The following is an 18,185-nucleotide window of genomic DNA, read 5'->3' as shown; positions in this document are numbered from 1 at the left end:
ATAGCGCCAAATCATAATGACCACTCAACAGGTAGACGCTACTATGGACTCAAATAATATATCGGCTGTTTTACCACACAGGTCATGTGTCAATTAAACAATTTTGAGATTAGAGAAAAGACAACATGAGAGCGATGGTGATGAGACACAGATTTGAAAGCTATATCTTTCAAGTTTATTTATGACAATAAACAACAAAATCCTCCGATCAATCCTGACCCATAGGCTGTGGCCGTCTACTCACATTAACGTAAACGAGCTCATTGTAGCCTATTATGCTAACGTTAAATTTCCATGCAGACCTGTTAGCCGTTTGACATACAATTCCAACAGCAATAAAGATGTGTTCATTATGCATATAAACCCCTAATACTGTCAAATTAAAATCTGCAACCGCACGGCTAACCACCTCTAAGCTGCTCTAAAGTTGTCCGAAGTGAATTTCAACAATGGCTGCTTTTTCAACTTGGCTGTCTCTCTGGCTGTCACATGAACGCGCATCTTCGGTGGGAGACGTCATGGAAAACGTCATGGCACACATGCGCACTTCGCCTTGGGCTGCACAGTCAGGAAGTAAATCCCGGAAGAAAAACCCCCCATGTTGGCATCATGCGCCAATGAGTAACCTCCGTCCGAATGCATGGGTGGGCGTGGCACGTCCCTTATCCAGTTATTATAATACATCCATGACCGGTACACACAGATGGACGGAGTCTTTTGGAATCCCCTTTCGTGCTCCAGATGCCATAATATTTGGTTAGTTACCATGGTTACAGTAGCCTTCCCGGGAAGTCAAAGGCTACCGGCTGGAACCGGACTCACGTTATGTGGGCTGCAATCTTTTGTTCTTCTATTTTTTAGCTAACCGTGAACGTAAACGATATTACTACTACGCAGTTGGGCCTATCTGTTCAGAGGAAAGGTATGACACCAAAAGGACTGGAAAACCACTCTCAAGTGATCTTCAGTGACCGAAGGAGGCACTGGAGACGTAACGCTAAATCCATAATAAATCAGACTCACTGGATTTCCACTAAATTTGAGCTAATCACAACAGTCTTCGATTTGGAAGTAAGGGTTAGGGTTAGGGTTAGGGTTAGGAGCGCTTCCGGGATGTAAAGCTAACTTGCGCAGCTAGAAATGCGGGGGGAATGGCGTTAAACAGTTGTAGCGTATGCTTTACGTCAATAAAACGGCCACAATGAAAAAGTTTCAGGCTTCGTTAAGGAATTACTGCATGAAGAAAAGCTGTCTAATAATAAACGGTACGTTACTCTTCCCTGGACCATTTTGACATGTCGGGAAGGCAAGGCTGCAGCAGAGCTACCCTAGTATTATTGCGTCAGCTAGCGCTGTACCTACCTACCCACTTCCCAGTGAATTTGAATTAGTCTTTTTGCTTGAAATGCCCGAACATATTTTGGAAAACAGATATATAGCTAGCTACCATTCTTGCATTCTTTTTTTGAACTTTGCTAAAGCTAACCCGAAGCGCAACTTTTAGCTTCGCGTTGAGGCTAGCAGTAGCATAACGGTAACGTTATTTTTCGTACGCCAACAACAGCATGTAACATAACGTTAACGTAACTAGGCTGGCTACTTCGTGTACGTGTAGTATTAGTAACCATCGACATATATATCTCAATGGTAGTAACGTATTCCGTCAATGTGACGATAGAGCCCTTATCGTACTCCCATCGTAGTTTCACCTCGTACGGTAACGTTAATAATGCATTAATTTATAATATTAAGTTGATACGTCATCGTGTTACGAGGGTATTACACAGATCTGCTATCACGACCATAATCGTGGTTTGCAGTACGGTAACTTACCAGATTCATGCTCTGGTTGTAACCACGTGATGCTGTAATCATGCAATAATTAATAGCCTATCTGCATATGATGAGAATAGTAGCGTTAAAAGCCTCCCTCTCATTGCGCTTCGAACTATTAAAAAGTTGCATTACAATGTTACTTACACAACATAAACCCCGTGAGGAAAATCCAGCGGATCATGTTGCATCAGCGCCCGGCTCTCTCCTCCAGACTGCTTGTTCTGTTATAAATCGCTATACTGACATGTAAATGAACTGCCCATGCCCTTTTAACCCACCCCTTCTCCAGGTGGGCTGGGCATAATAGCCAAGCTGTCCTGTCCAGCCCACCTGGTGAAGATGAGCACATACATTCCATCACTTCCTCTGAGGAAGTGATGAAACTTGATGAAAACTATTAATGGCTGATTCACATGTCCATTTTTGTTACCCCCAATTTGTTGATGATAGAATTATCACATCAGATTTCAATGGTGCTAGAAGTAGAGTAGAAGATAATCTCCCAACTATCGTGCTCTAATAACAATAGCAAGGTATCTTATCACCCCATGGGAGGGGGGAGGAATCAGGAGGAGATGGGCGTCACATAATGACTGCCGGTGCACCTTATGCATCTGAGTTGTGTGGTGTTGTGAACAGCCAAACTGTCACTATTCAATGTTTCACTTAGAATTTTATTCTTGGTAAGATGGAAACCCTCTGAAACAGCATTTTGGATCCATTATGGTGACACTAAGGAAAACATGGCCATTCAATGAATAATTATTTTCTGGAAACCATTAAGTGAACAACGTGAATTAATATATATTGACATATATCGGTATAATCCCCTCACATGTAAGACGCTTCAGACCGGAGGAAGTTCGAACCGATGCAGGTGATTGGAGAAACACGAGCAGATATCCGGCCCAACCCCCTATCATCGTTACTTTCCCTGAGTTTCCCTTTCCGTTTTGACCAAGTTTTCCCAGCTTGAAGTACAGACGTGTAGGTGGAAGCATTTGAAAATTGCGGGAGCCAACTCGTCTGTTTTAAGAGACTAGACCAGGGGTGGGCATTTATTTTCCCTGGGGGGCCACACGAGAAACCCAGATTGTTGCTAGCGGCCAACGAAATGCCATCATGCCGTAACCTCTACTTTTATCACTAGATTAAATTATAGAAAACATGCTATGCACTTATTTTTCAGCATTTATTATATTGAAAATCACTCCAAACAGTCAATGTATGTAATCCTGTCGACTGTCAATCAGTCGTTTTTTTTTAGCTTCATAAGTAAAATGGTGTTGTTTTTGTCTTAGACCTCCCGGGCCAGGCAGAACCATCATGAGGGTCAGTTCTGGCCCCCGGGCCGCATAATGCCCAGATCTGGACTAGCCAGACACTAACTCAAGGGGTTTTGTTTGAAAATGGCAGATTCCACCTTTGGAGAAAGTGGCAAGGTGACAAAAAAAAGAAAGAATTAGAAAACGGAATTGGAACTCGGAGATAAAAGTTCACATTCAATTTCAAGGCATTGCATTCATTCATTGCTTTTAATATTGTGTCTTTAAAACGTTCTTGGTTTCTTTCTTTATTTGATCATTGTTTGAGTTCAGTGTGAGCATGACACATTTCTGCTGGCACTAATTTATTTTCATATGTGACTGCTTTGATCAAGAGTATCTGCGGTACTTTACTTTACTATATGACATCAGCATCTGGATGTCCTGTCATCATCTCAAACTCAACCCAGACAAAACCGAACTTCTCTTCTTCCCTGGCAAAGACTCCCCCTATCCGATCTTTCCATATCCATTGACAATACCACCGTTCTTCCCTCTCAAACAGCCAAAAATCTTGGTGTAACTCTTGACAACCAACTCTCCTTTTCCGCTCACATTACAGCAACGGCACGTTCCTGCAGATTCTCCCTCTACAACATCCGTAAAATCCGCCCATTTTTAACCAGAGAAGCAACACAAGTTTTAGTTCAGGCCCTGGTTTTATCACGTCTCGATTATTGTAACGTTCTTTTAGCCGGTCTCCCCTCCTCTGCCATCCAACCCCTTCAACTCATCCAGAATTCTGCAGCCCGCCTCGTTTTTAACCAAACTAAATTCTCCCATGTCACCCCTCTCCTCCGAGACCTCCACTGGCTCCCATCCTGTCACGCATCAAATTCAAGACCCTGGTCCTTGCCTACAGAGCTGTCCACTCAACATCCCCCCAATACCTTCAACCCATGGTCAAGTTCCAAACCTCCCACCGCTCCCTCTGCCCCTCCACTAGCGTAGGCCGTCTCGCCCCCCCCCCCCCCCCCCCCCCCTTCCTCCTTCGTGGGCTCAAGGGTCGCTCAAAATCCAGACTTTCTTCCTACCTCGCCCCCAAATGGTGGAATGAGCTCCCCCCCCCATGGTCAGGACGGCAGAGTCACTCCCTATTTTCCGCAATAGGCTAAAAACATATTTTTTCTCTCCACTTTACTCCCCCCTAACCCTACCTTCTTCCTTCCTTATTTGCTCCTCATGGACTTGATTTGGACTTGATTAACCTTGTTTTTATTTATTATCCCTTTTACTATTGCTGGCATCAATGTTCACCTTGGTTGTATTACTATCTTTATTATTATTGCTGACTACAATGTCTGTTTACCTGATTCTATGTTTATTCCTCTGTATGTCGCTTTGAAGAAAGGCGTCTGCTAAATGAAAATAAAGTAAAGTAAAAAAAAGTACTATCAGCCAGTGCATTTTGTCTTGTGCTACTTGCTCTGCAGGTCCACTGCATGATGGCGGTGCTGCTCCTGATGGGGCAGGAGTTGGAAACCCTGGAGATGATCAAACCATTGCTGGATGTTGACAGTAACCCCAGGAAAGCCCAATACAGGTGAGCTCATGTCATGTGTGAGGAATTTTAACCACCTAAGAAACCACTAATACTCCAACTGATGCTGTCTGACGCTGTGTGAAACGACGAGGATAATGCTGTTTAATGATTGCATCAGTATGAATTCAACTTGAACGTTTTCCTTCTTCTCTCCAGCATGGCAGTAGACTGCCCCCTGGTGGGCTGAGCTGGCAGCTGGAGCCTGAAGAGGTGAACCATGCCCCCCCTGGCTGCACTGTAGCAGCAATGGACCCAGAGCACAGTCAAGACCCACGTCCTCCATGGGATGATCCAGGGTTTGGAGGCCGTAGGTGAGATGTTCAATACCATTCAATAAGACTTAGAACATCTTGACATGTGAAATTTCAGTCTTTCAAATTTTACCAACAGGAACTTGCAATCACATACATAACTAGAAAAGTGCCCTCAGTAGAGTGTAGATCTCCGCCAGGGACCGCTACACGTAACCATGGCCAAACCAAACCCCAACTGCGAAGAGAACCGCTTGCAGATAACAAGGCAACGTGAACATTGTTTAATTGAGTTTGGCATATGGCCAAGAGTGAACGGAATGTATGGTGTTATAGGCTGTCTTAGCCTTTGTGTTGTATATAATACAGATGTAAAAGCTTGTTCGATTCAGTGAACATTTTTCCATAAAGCAACAGAATGCAGCCCCCCAAAAATCAATAATATAGGAGAGTATAGTCAAATATTACGTTGAATGGGGAGATGTAGCCATCCCCTTAACGTCACAGGGTTTTCGCTGTCCAGAAAGAATTTGTTCTAGCAAACAAATGTGGTGGTCACGTTTCAATAACAGTTACAGAGATACAAAGCACCGCTGGATGGGATTGTTGAAACGTGCATTTCAAAAGTTGCTATTTGCAAACATGTCTATGTGTCTCTCTGGATCTGTCCATCCTCCAGACTGTCCCTGTACTGGCTGTAACGTTTGCCGCATTTAGACAGCCGCACAGTCCCAGTGGATCTGTCCATCCGCCAGACTGTCCCTGCACTGGGTGTAACGTGTCCACGGCGCGAATAGCCATGTGTTTTTTTGTTCTGAAATATTGTCACAAACATGCACACCATCCACAGTGCTTTGTATGTACATTAAACTCAGATATAAGGTTTCATGACAAACGTTTCCATTGGTAGGACTGCACTCGTAAAAATGCCACCGCGTGAAATGTTTACCCGCACACTCTAAAAAAGTCAAATATGTGACCAGGATTTGTTGCGAACTCGCATTCTAGTTTTCCTGTCTGCCTGGCCACTGTGGCTCTGTGGTGCGGAGTCGAATGCCCAGCTCAGCCCGCCTACTTGCCTCCCTGCAACAGGGAATAGACAGACAGACAGACGGACGCACACATGGCACCAATCTCCTGGCGGAGATGATAATAATAATAATAATAATGATAATAATAATAATAATACGTTTTCAAATACACATTTGATACAAGGATACGGTGACATTTTGACATTCAACTTTCTTTAAGGTTTGTTTTCTTTCTTCTCCCGCCCCTTCTCCATCCACAGATGGGGTGTCCTCAGCTATTGGTGGGCGATAGAGGGCAGCAGACAAAGGAGTTATGGGCCCTTGTGCTGCGAGAGCCTGGAGCTCAGGATAGAGCATGTTGTGAAGAGAGCCTGGAGCTCAGGATAGACCGTGTTGTGAAGAGAGCCTGGAGCTCAGGATAGAGCATGTTGTGAAGAGAGCCTGGAGTTCAGGATAGAGCATGTTGTGAAGAGAGCCTGGAGCTCAGGATAGAGCATGTTGTGAAGAGAGCCTGGAGTTCAGGATAGAGCATGTTGTGAAGAGAGCCTGGAGCTCAGGATAGAGCATGTTGTGAAGAGAGCCTGGAGTTCAGGATAGAGCATGTTGTGAAGAGAGCCTGGAGCTCAGGATAGAGCATGTTGTGAAGAGAGCCTGGAGCTCAGGATAGAGCATGTTGTGAAGAGAGCCTGGAGCTCAGGATAGAGCATGTTGTGAAGAGAGCCTGGAGCTCAGGATAGAGCATGTTGTGAAGAGAGCCTGGAGCTCAGGATAGAGCATGTTGTGAAGAGAGCCTGGAGCTCAGGATAGAGCATGTTGTGAAGAGAGCCTGGAGTTCAGGATAGAGCATGTTGTGAAGAGAGCCTGGAGTTCAGGATAGAGCATGTTGTGAAGAGAGCCTGGAGCTCAGGATAGAGCATGTTGTGAAGAGAGCCTGGAGCTCAGGATAGAGCATGTTGTGAAGAGAGGCAGGCTGGAACATGAGGAAGGGGACAACGGAGGGGAAACATCCACAGGGCAAAAGGTGCAGAAAAAGTGCTTCCTTTTTGAATTCACATAGAACAAGTGGGTTTCATTTCTGGCCGTCTTGCCTCCAATAACATGAGACTTTTTCATGTCATGTCAAGAGCTACATCACTTCTGCAGCATCCAGCGGTAGCAATATGGCTGGATGGAGAAAAGGCATTTGACAGGATAGAATGGTCTCATTTATTTTATACACTAACAACATTTGGTTTGATCATAAACCAATTGCATCTGTCAAAACCGATGTATGATATATAGACGGCTGTCCCGCCTCTCCGCTTATCTTCACACTAGAACTCGAACCTTTAGCCTGTGCCATCATAGCCTATTCAAACATATCTGGTATTAGTTTAGTTGGGTATGATTTTAATGCTAATCTTTGTGTCATTGTGCGCCCAGTAATTTTTTTAAATTATTTGCACTGACAAGACAACCCTTTAACCCTAACCCTCTTATAATAGGTCCATGTTTTTAACCGCTAATCACTAACGTCAGGCCGTGCCGTGGCCACACTGATCCGTCAGAAAATGGACAGAATTATAAAACTGATGTAACGCTACGCTGTGTCCGTTGCGTTGTTTTTTAGATGACCTGGAACATAGTTGTTAGTTGTGAGCTAAGGTTAGTTGTGTGGCAATAAAACGACACTGAATTACCAGTTTGATTAACGGTCAACCGAGTCACACTCTTTCCATGAAGCCCACCAGCTTTAATAATATCTGTTGGCTAGTTGTTGATATTTAAGGCGTGTTGGAAGCGTTGTAACACTAGTTTGATGCATTTTGATGCAGCAAAACTGTTTTCCTGTTTAACCTATGAGCTAAAGTTGGTTAACTTAACGTTATTCACGTGTCTGTTTATCACATTTGCTGCAGGGGAACGAGCGGGCTGGGCACTCGTCATCTACGTGTGTTGTCGCGGCTGGGGCTCGACAGGGCACGACGCATAGTGACTGACAACCTGCTGTAAAATACATTTTATGTCTACAATAAACGTTGTTTACCCAAACAGGATCTGGGACAATTAAACTGTGTTGTGGGAGCTTTGTATGCGGCCGGGTGGAGTGGTACTAGTGACATGTTTTGTAAGGCAGGAGTTAACACGTTTCAGGCTCTCTTGAGAAATCTGATGTACTGTAGTTACGGTAGTTCATTTGTTGACTGAATGTTTCTCAGAATGCGATTATCATGCTGCTGACTTTAAGCTTGGTTTTAGTGCTGTGACTCACATATATGTGGGCATTTTGCTATAAGTGCCTTTTATAGTTTCACTGTGCTTATGTGTTGGATCTATCTGATTGAGAAAAGTTGATTTTCACATGAATTATAATTATATATTTTTTTACATTGCCAGGTTGCAAACGAACTTCAATCAACTCATCACTTCAAATGAAAAATGGCCGCCATCCTAATTAACTTGGCCCTGGGCCTGAAGTCAATTCACAGCTGGGTAAGTGGGTCACTCACATCACTAACCTGTTATTTTACGAGCTATTACCTACCTGTCTTTAGACTAAATGTCATGACTTTGTTTCAATCTTTTTACAGAGCTCCCAGCCCCAGTTTCTGTGAAACAGTGCCTTCTCCTTCAACCAGGTATTCTGGACTTGATCTGAAAGCTTGTGTGATTTATCAAATGTCTTTAAAGGGCGTAATGTAGGGCTAGCATTTGAATCCAGAGGTAAATTAGTATTTGGGACAGCCCTACAGTTAAAAACGTTAACTGGCTATTTTTTTTACATTTGTTGTCTGCGCAGCCCACCACACAACAGCTTTTAGCTATGTTTAATTCAAGGAAAATGACGCTGGTGTGTGGAAATCAACAGCGCTTTTCCCCCGTGATGGGCGTGGCCTATTTCATGCAGTGTCTATACTGTAAATTTACTGTTTCTCATCTCACTCTTTAACCATCTATCTATACAGACTCTGAGAACATCCAGTTGAAACGCAGTCTGGAGAAGCTGAAAGGACAGCGGGAGGAACAGGAGCTAGAGATCAACAGGTAAGCACCTATGGACTCAAAACACTTGAAGGGAATGTGAGTCTCTCTTCTTTTTTCATTTCTTTTCATGAGTGCTGGTTGTACGACAAGAGACCATTTCTCATTTGTGACTCAGAAAAAACGACAGGACTTCTGATGAAGCTGTTTTTATTCATTCATGTATAAATTGTCTGACCCACAGTTTCACTGCTCGCCTGTCTCTTTTAGGTTGACAACACGCCTGAAGGAGGAGAGAATCCACTACTTTGACATCTGCAGTGAGCAGGGGACGAAGGAGTGGATGCTGACCCAAGAGCACCGGATCATCTCCGAAATCAAGGATGAGAAACATCAGTGGGAGATCCAGGACTTGAAGAACCAGGTGGGGAAGGCTGAGAAGAAGCTGCAGACCAAGGATGGTCTTTTGGCCAAGGCGAATAGAGACGCAGAGATGATAAGAGAACTGATAAAGGAAGTGCAAAGGAAGGAGGACTCTCTCCAAAAAGCTGAGGAGGAGATGCACTTCAAGAGCGCAATGCAGCATCTGAGCAAAATATTGGCTCCTACAAGACACAGGTGAGTGATGATCTCACACACAGTTTCCACTGAGCACAACAACACTTTGAAATGTCCACCTCTAACTTCTCTCATCTCTAACTAGAGGCTACCTTGAGGGAGGGCTCATGTTTTACTTGATGTGTTTTTATCATCTGTTTTTATCGTTTCTTTATCTTGTCTGTCTGTAATTTTGTCACTTTGTTTTATAAATGTTTTACTGTAACAGGGCGCGCTTGCAAATGAGAGCTCGCTCTCAAGGGTCACCCTTGTGTAAACAAAGGTCAAATAAAAATTTAATGATAATAATTGTGAATGTCAATAATAATATGGATGTTTACTTCCATTGACCAGTAGGGCTGCCACTAACGATTATTTTCATAATCGATTCATCTGTCGATTATTTTCTCGATTCATCGATTCGTTGTTTGGTCTATAAAATGTCAGAAAATTGTAGCAAATGACAATCAGTGCTTCCCAAAGTCCAAGATGATGCCCTCAAATGTCTTTGTTTTGTCCACAACTCAAAGATAATATCAGTTTACTGTCATAGAGGAGTAAAGAAACCAGAAAATATCCACATTTAAGAAGCTGGAATCAGAGAATTTAGACCTTTTCTCTTAAAATTGTACTCAAAACGATTAATCGATTATCAAAATAGTTGTCGATTAATTATCTGTCGATCGACTAATCGATTAATCGTGGCGGCTCTATTGACCAGTCTGTTAATGGTCAATTGCCATGTTATCTTCCTACATGTGCTGTTATGACTAAGCTATATGTTCATTCTGTAATACCACAGATTTCACATTTCCAACCGCTAAATTGGCTCCCAGTTAAAAGAAGACTCATGAAGATTCTGGACGGCCTGGCCATCAACGACTTCTCCCGAGGCAAGATGGACGCCACGGCCTCAAGCTCATCGATGAGAGGGACACCGCTGTGACCTTCCTGGCCATGTGACTAGACCCTGCAGGGCCGCCCGGCCAACACAGGCAACCCTAAACCTCCAGACGTGATGAAACACTCCACCACCCCCGTTACAGTGTTCTTCTCTGTGTGTGTGTCTGCCTGTGTGTGTGTGAGTGTCAGTCTACTAAAATGTGTTACAAACTGTATTCAGATTAACCTTTTTTGAGGGGGTAGGTAAAACTAATGGTAATGGAGGATTGTTACAAATAGTGAACGATGCACTGAGTCTACAATCACTGAAACGGTTAATTGTGTACAATTATTTAATTATATTTTTTGATAGATGTACCGGTAAGTTTGCTTTGTGTTTGTTTTAAACTAAGTTGAATAAAGGCAAAGTCTGTAAGAAAACAATCTAAATATGAATATATAATATGTATAACGTCCTCCCGCATCGTTGGGGTCAATTCATGAATGAACTCAGAATTCAACGGAGGAATTGGAATTTCAAGAAGCTGAATTTTATTCTATGAAAGTCAGTGAAATTCCATGTGTTTTTGTTTTTCATATCTGAGATTGTACGTAGTGTAAAAAATATAAATACTGAATATCGTAAAATGTTTGGGTTCAGGTGGTGTTTGATGCAGAACATGTAATCATAATAATCCATTATGAAGGAATTAGATTGACCTGTCTTGATTCATAATGTTTAATTCGTATGTTTATCGAGAAGAAATAAACTATATAAGTGGAGTTTAATGGAATTCAGTTTTTCCATCATTCAAATTCAAGTCACATTCCGTTCCCTTGCAGCTTGGGGACTTTCACTCCAGGAATTGTATAGGAATTTAGCATCATTCTCCATTCAGCTCATGCATAGCCCCGGCCCCAGACCCTGACTCTCAGCTTTGACTATTCATCTGCAGGCAATGTGAGCTGGATACAAGAAAAAAGATTGAGACAATAATGACACGTTTCTAAATTCTACCAGACGGGGGCAGCACTTCCTACATTTTAAATTCCCAGCAGCAGGAGGGATTGTGATTACATAACTTCTGGAAACAGCCTGAGCTGTGGCAAACTGGAGCCAAACTGTATCCAATCAAACAACTATCATTGTCCTACCTGGTTAGAGTGTGGAATGCTGCTTGGGTGGAGCAGGGGAGTTCTCTGTGGGCTCGCCCGGTCTTTTGAATGGGTTTGACAGTGGAACAAATGTTTATTGATGGTTAATGCTTCATGAAGTTTCTGTTCACTTGGTCTGTAGATTTAGCTCCTGCAGATTTATAAGGTGTGATCAACAGCTATTTGTTTAGGTGATGTATAGTGGAAAATAGAAAATAAGAAAAACCGTGACCTCCACCAATAATATTGTAACAAAGTGGGTATTTGTCCAAGGAACGGAGAGTTGTAGTTGGTACAGGTTCTTTATTCACAGGCTCCTTTAGCTCCTAGCAGCTAGCTTCACCCCGCTAGCTCTACACACAACAACCGGTCTCCGCTCGCTCCATAGCTAGACTGACTGGCTTCCGCCCCGGCCGCTGGTCACATATATCCCCTTCCCCCTAGGAACACACCCACACACATCAGTTCCTAGCCGCAGTTGAGACACTTCTATTGCACATCACATTACAGGTAATACTTGGATTACCTGAAACGCTACATACTCCTCACCCAACATTAGTCGACGCCCACGTCGACACCCACAACCCACACACATCCCCCTGTACCAAAACACACCCAACACAATATTTTTCCCATCACCACATCAAAATCTAATTCCCACAAACCCCACAACATTTCAATTCCCCACAATTAGTCCCTTCTTTTTTTCCAACACCCCCGTCATAATGTCCAGTTTGCATCAGGTACTCCGTAATGTCTAGTTTTCCATTAGGTACCCCCATAATGTCTAGTTTCCCATTAGGCACTCCATAATGTCTAGTTAGTGGCCGGGCCAGCGAAGCGCCAGGCCACTTCTTGTATTTGCCTTTATTATTATTATTATTATTATTATTCTTTATCCTCCTGGGAAGTTCGACTTCCCATGGATGAAAACTAACCAAACTTTGCACAAAGGTCCAGTCCCATGCCAAACGTCTTTGACACAAATTTGGGGCCAATAGTCCTAACGGTGGCACTACAGCGACCGTCTAAAGTTTAAAACTTAAAAAAATCATAAAAAATCAGGCGTACGTGCTACGGCTTTGCAACTTTCACCGAAATGTGCGCCTAAATGAGGGGAAGCTTTTGTACAATGCAACCTATGGCCAATTATGAAGTCTAAAGACCGCAAAACTGCAAAAACTGCAAAAACGATTAAACCTTACTCCTCCCACATTTTTTCTTCAAACGACACCAAACTTCAGTATCTGCATCGTTAGACTGTTCTACACAAAAGTATCAAACCAGATTTTCGATCGGTCAAAAATTGAGCCCACAGTGCATCAAAACGTTGAATTCTGGCCCCGTGTATAGCTTAATTACCTTAATTTTTTTTTTTTTGATTGATTGAGTTCTTTATTGATAATGAATACACAGTATATACAATATACATATATACATACACAGGCCCACCATTATCAAAAGGATAAAAACGCAATAAAGCTGACAGCTTATTTCCATTGCGGTCCTCATGATGACTGTTATAAAATGTGTACTGTTGTGTGTATGTCTGGATGTGTGTAAGTGTGTGATAGTGTGAGTGCCACAAGCACTTGTCAGAGTCTGAGGGTGATGCGTGGGTGTGCCTGCCACGCAGGGGGGAGAATGATATGGGAAAGTGGGGCACAGTGAATAACCAATAAAAATAAGCATAAAATAAGATAAAAGACAATTTGTGCTATTAAAAAATAAACCCATCAAATCCTAATAAAAACATACATTAAAAAATAATCAAATAAAATAAATAAAATAAAATAAGATCTCATAACATATAGGGTCGAGTGAGACACCGGCTCAGTTACTGGCTGGCCGACAACAGGTCGCCCCCCACCTCATACACCTTGGCTACCATCAAATCCATCCTACATGTACCTATACTGGACAATATTTTATAATATACTATAGCATTACATATCATTACCATACAATATTATATACTATATAATAATATAGATATAATATAATATATAATATAATAATATAATACCACAATATAACACAACACATTAAGTCCAGGTTCTGTTTCTCCTGATCCAGTTCTTGACTTTACCTTTGAAGGAGGGATAGGGGCTGATCGTCTTAATCTCAGCTGGGAGACTGTTCCAGGCTACTGCCGCTGAATAAAGAAAGGAATTTTGGCCGATGCATCTTTTGCATTTTACTGGGACCAAATCTGTGGGGCTCCCTCTAGTGCCGTGCCCATGTACGTCACTGACCTTGGTGAAGTAATGTCTAAGATATTTTGGGACAGCATTGTTAACTATCCTGTGTACCATGCCGAGTTTGATTTGTGTTACTCTCTCCTCTACTCTTAGCCACTTGAGGCTGTCGAAGTGAGACTGTAGTAGGTGAGTCCTAGGATTCAATTGTAAAATGAGTCTGACTAATCTATTTTGTGCTGTCTGGAGCCTGTTTTTCAGTGACACTGCGATGCCGGTGTACCAGGAGGAACATGCGTAGTCGTATTGACACTGAACCAGTGCTCCCGCTAGGATTTCCAGAGCGTACCTGTTAACATAGGTGGAAATCCTGGAGAGGAATTTCACTCTCTGGTTAATCTTTTTGGCTACCCTCTGCGCCATGCTCTCTCCTGATAAAGTGTTGTCCAGCACACAGCCCAGGTATGTGACCTCCTCCCTAGCTGAGACCTCTACGTCTCCCACCACCACCCTAAACCCCGGAGACCTCCTCAATTTGATGGTAGAACCAAAGAGAATGGCTTCTGTCTTACCTAAGTGGAGGGACAACCTGTTATCAACCAGCCAGCAACTGATCCTGAGTAGTTCTCGGCTGAGTATGATTTCTACCTCCCCTTTATCCTGGTGTGAGACCAGTAGAGCCGCATCGTCCGCAAAGAGAAGCAAGTCACATTCACAGGCAGATTTCATGTCATTGACATATAAAAGAAATAAGACTGGACCTAAAATGCTCCCTTGAGGCACCCCGCAAGTTGGCACTAGTGAAGATGACATAATGCCATTCACTTCCACCACTTGCTTCCTCCCCCTTAGGTATGACTCTACCCACCTTAGCGAAGCACTGTTAAAACCCATAGCCTTCATTTTGAATAGCAGTATATCATGGTTCACGGTGTCAAAGGCTTTTTGTAAATCTAATAAAACCATTCCACAATATCTACCCTTGTCTACTTCTGTTCTGATTTGGTCTGTCAGGTACAGCAAACATGTGTCTGTGGAGTGAGATATTCTGAACCCCGACTGATACTCATACACGATGTTGTTTGTTGACAGGTATTCATTTATTTGCTCAAAGATGATTCTTTCCATTACCTTTGACACCGTGCTAAGGATCGAGACAGGACGGTAATTCCCCGGGTCTAATTTATTTCCTTTTTTGTAGATAGGAATAACTCTGGCTGATTTAAGATCAGTGGGAAAATGCCCCTTTTCAATGGACTTGTTTAGGATAAATGTTATACATGGAGCAATTGAATTACCTTTGGCAATTAGGTTGTATTTGTGATGTCATCAGTCAGTCAAGCAATTGTGATGCCATCACTAATGTCACTCGAGCAATTGTGATGTCATAATATTTTTTTTCCCCATTGACTTGCATGGGGTTTCGAAAAATCTTGTTACATTTGGCAATTAGGTTGTATTTGTGATGTCATCAGTCAGTCAAGCAATTGTGATGCCATCACTGATGTCACTCGAGCAATTGTGATGTCATAATATTTTTTTCCCCATTGACTTGCATGGGGTTTCGAAAAATTTTGCAGTAAATTAGCTGTAATTCAGAAACCATAACAGCTACAGCTACGAAACTTCGTAGGGAGGTGCACAGAGGGGCCTTATACTATACACGAAAGAAATACACAAATTGAGCAGATGGTGGCGTTATAATAGCCCTCTTTACAGCCTGCGCTCGGCCCCTAAGGAGGATCTGCAGTCCTCTTCGGCCGAGCTCGTGTTGGGCCAGCCACTAAGAGTCCCTGGGGAGCTATTGTGATGTCATGTCATAAGTGACATCACATGTGGTGTGATGTCACTCCTTTGCATCGACTTCCACAGTACGGCAATAGAGAGCCGCAGGGATGACGTATTTTTGTAGGCTGAATGCGGAAGTCCCGAACTTCCTGGTTCCACACTGTTTCTGTCTATGGGATTTTTGAATGGGTTTTTGGCGATATGCTTCAAATGTCTGTGGGCAACGCAAGTTTAATCAAACGCGAACCAAGGTTCAGCGGGATAATCTTCACACATGAGGACCACTTTCATGAGTTTTGTAGCGTAAATGCGAGCCCTAGAAGTAAAATGCTCGAGCTAAGCTAATCCTGAACTACACACTGTCGCATAGGCTTCACGTCACGTCAGCAGTCAACCTGGACTGTTGTTGATGTCTGCACTGATTACCTCGGGCTGAACGGGGCTGAACCAGGTGAGGGAAAGAGAATTTCCGTGTTCGCCCTTTGAAGTGGTGACGTTATTGACGTATATATCCACATCGACTCAGCAGTGTAGTCTCATTTAGCCGTTTGCTAGCTAGCCGCCCGTTTAACGGCATGTAAAAGCTTCAAAACTCATAAAAGTGGTCTTCATGTGTGAAGATGATGTTACTAAACACTGGTTCGCGTTTGATTAAGCCAGCGTTGCCCAGAGAGATTATTAGAAGCATCGCGCCAAAAACCCATTCAAAACTCCCATAGGCGAAAACTGTATGGAACCAGGGGCGTTAGCATCGATGATTTCCGGACTCGTTACTGCGGCTCTCTATTGGGTTGTATTTATGATGTCATCAGTCAGTCAAGCAATTGTGAAACCATCACTGATGTCACTCGAGCTATTGTGATGTCATGTCATAAGTGATGTCACAAATCCTTTCTGGTTGACACTATATAAGTGGGAACAGTATATCTTTCCATGTAAGGTCCCAGTTGAGATGCCTCGCAACAAAAAACGCCATCAGATGATCAAGAAGCTCCATGCTGCAAGGAAATCAGAAAAAGCTGGATTGCATGCAGCAGATGATAGAAAGCTCACCCATAAGAGACTTGAGACTTGACTTGGATTTGTGACTGAAGACTTGAGACGTGACTTGGACTATAGCTAAAAGACTTGAGACTTGCCCGGCCACGACCCATTGCTGCGCAGCAGCTATAATTAGTGGCCGGGCCAGCGAAGCGCCAGGCCACTTCTTGTATTTGCCTTTATTATTATTATTATTATTATTCTTCATCCTCCTGGGAAGTTCGACTTCCCATGGATGAAAACTAACCAAACTTTGCACAAAGGTCCAGTCCCATGCCAAACGTCTTTGACACAAATTTGGGGCCAATAGTCCTAACGGTGGCACTACAGCGACCGTCTAAAGTTTAAAACTAAAAAAATTCATAAAAAATCAGGCGTACGTGCTACGGCTTTGCAACTTTCACCGAAATGTGCGCCTAAATGAGGGGAAGCTTTTGTACAATGCAACCTATGGCCAATTATGAAGTCTAAAGACCGCAAAACTGCAAAAACTGCAAAAATGATTAAACCCTACTCCTCCCACATTTTTTCTTCAAACGACACCAAACTTCAGTATCTGCATCGTTAGACTGTTCTACACAAAAGTATCAACCCAGATTTTCGATCGGTCAAAAATTGAGCCCACAGTGCATCAAAACGTTGAATTCTGGCCCCGTGTATAGCTTAATTACCTTAATTAGTGGCCGGGCCAGCGAAGCGCCAGGCCACTTCTTGTATTTGCCTTTATTATTAGTGGCCGGGCCAGCGAAGCGCCAGGCCACTGCTTGTATTTGCCTGTATTTTTCATTATTTCCTTCTTTTTCACACATTCATTTAAATTCAACACAATAGCCCATTCAACAATAACCCCCACATCTCAATTAAACACAAGCCCCCACATTTTCCTTAACTTTTCTTTTTAAACCCCATTTCCATCCCCCCTTTTACAGCTTCTGTCCCCCCTGAAGCACACTAGTCCCGCTCAACCCCCAGTGGGGTTAATCCTCTGCAGTGTAAGTCAGCACGGTCCCCCCTCTGTGCCCCACAGTCCTCACACGCATCGCAGTATCTTCGCACATCCTCCTTCTGTTTGCCCCAGTAGAAATGTCCACGGATGCGGGTGAGTGTCTCTTCGGGCCCAAAATGACTGGAACCAGGGCCCTTGTGTGCCCCCTTAAGCGCCAACTCTCGCAGGCAACCGGGTACAACCGCCTGCCTCCCTTTTACCCCGTGCTCTGTTCTCTCCAACAGCCCGTCTTCATCCAGCCGCAGGTCGGAAAACACGTTCCACAGTCCCTTCGTGGCACCGGAAAACATGTGAGTCTCCTCCACAGGGGGCCGGCGTCCGGCCGCCACCCACGCAAGCACCGGACCGATCTCCGCGTCCTCCGCCTGCCTGCGTCTCCACTCACGTCGACATCCTTGATGGTCACTCTGTCGTCCTCCAGATCCACATCTGGACAGTCCTCCTCGTCTTCCTCCACCTCCTGCACTCGGTCGTCCTCCCGCCCCCCTTCCCCAGGGGACGGCGTGTTCAGGACCACAGGGGGAACACAACCGGTCTCGCTCTCCACCTCGGCTTTCCGCACAGCAACCGT

At 43.7% G+C, this 18,185-nt stretch overlaps 1 long non-coding RNA gene across 1 annotated transcript; it reads left to right on the top strand.

Annotated features, from left to right (window-relative positions):
* Positions 1 to 649: 649 nt before the first annotated feature.
* Positions 650 to 11,165, top strand: LOC310788870. Its single transcript, XR_014553315.1, has 8 exons — positions 650 to 756; positions 4,595 to 4,704; positions 4,861 to 5,015; positions 8,363 to 8,458; positions 8,557 to 8,604; positions 8,932 to 9,010; positions 9,218 to 9,565; positions 10,347 to 11,165. It is a non-coding gene; the product is annotated as an uncharacterized lncRNA (long non-coding RNA).
* The last annotated feature ends 7,020 nt before the right edge of the window (positions 11,166 to 18,185 follow it).

Source organism: Poromitra crassiceps, assembly GCF_964638095.1.
Source record: "Poromitra crassiceps genome assembly, chromosome: 14".
Taxonomy (NCBI): Eukaryota; Metazoa; Chordata; class Actinopteri; order Beryciformes; family Melamphaidae; genus Poromitra; species Poromitra crassiceps.
The sequence above is the reverse complement of the archived record's forward strand: the minus strand, read 5'-3'. Positions and strand labels throughout refer to the sequence as shown.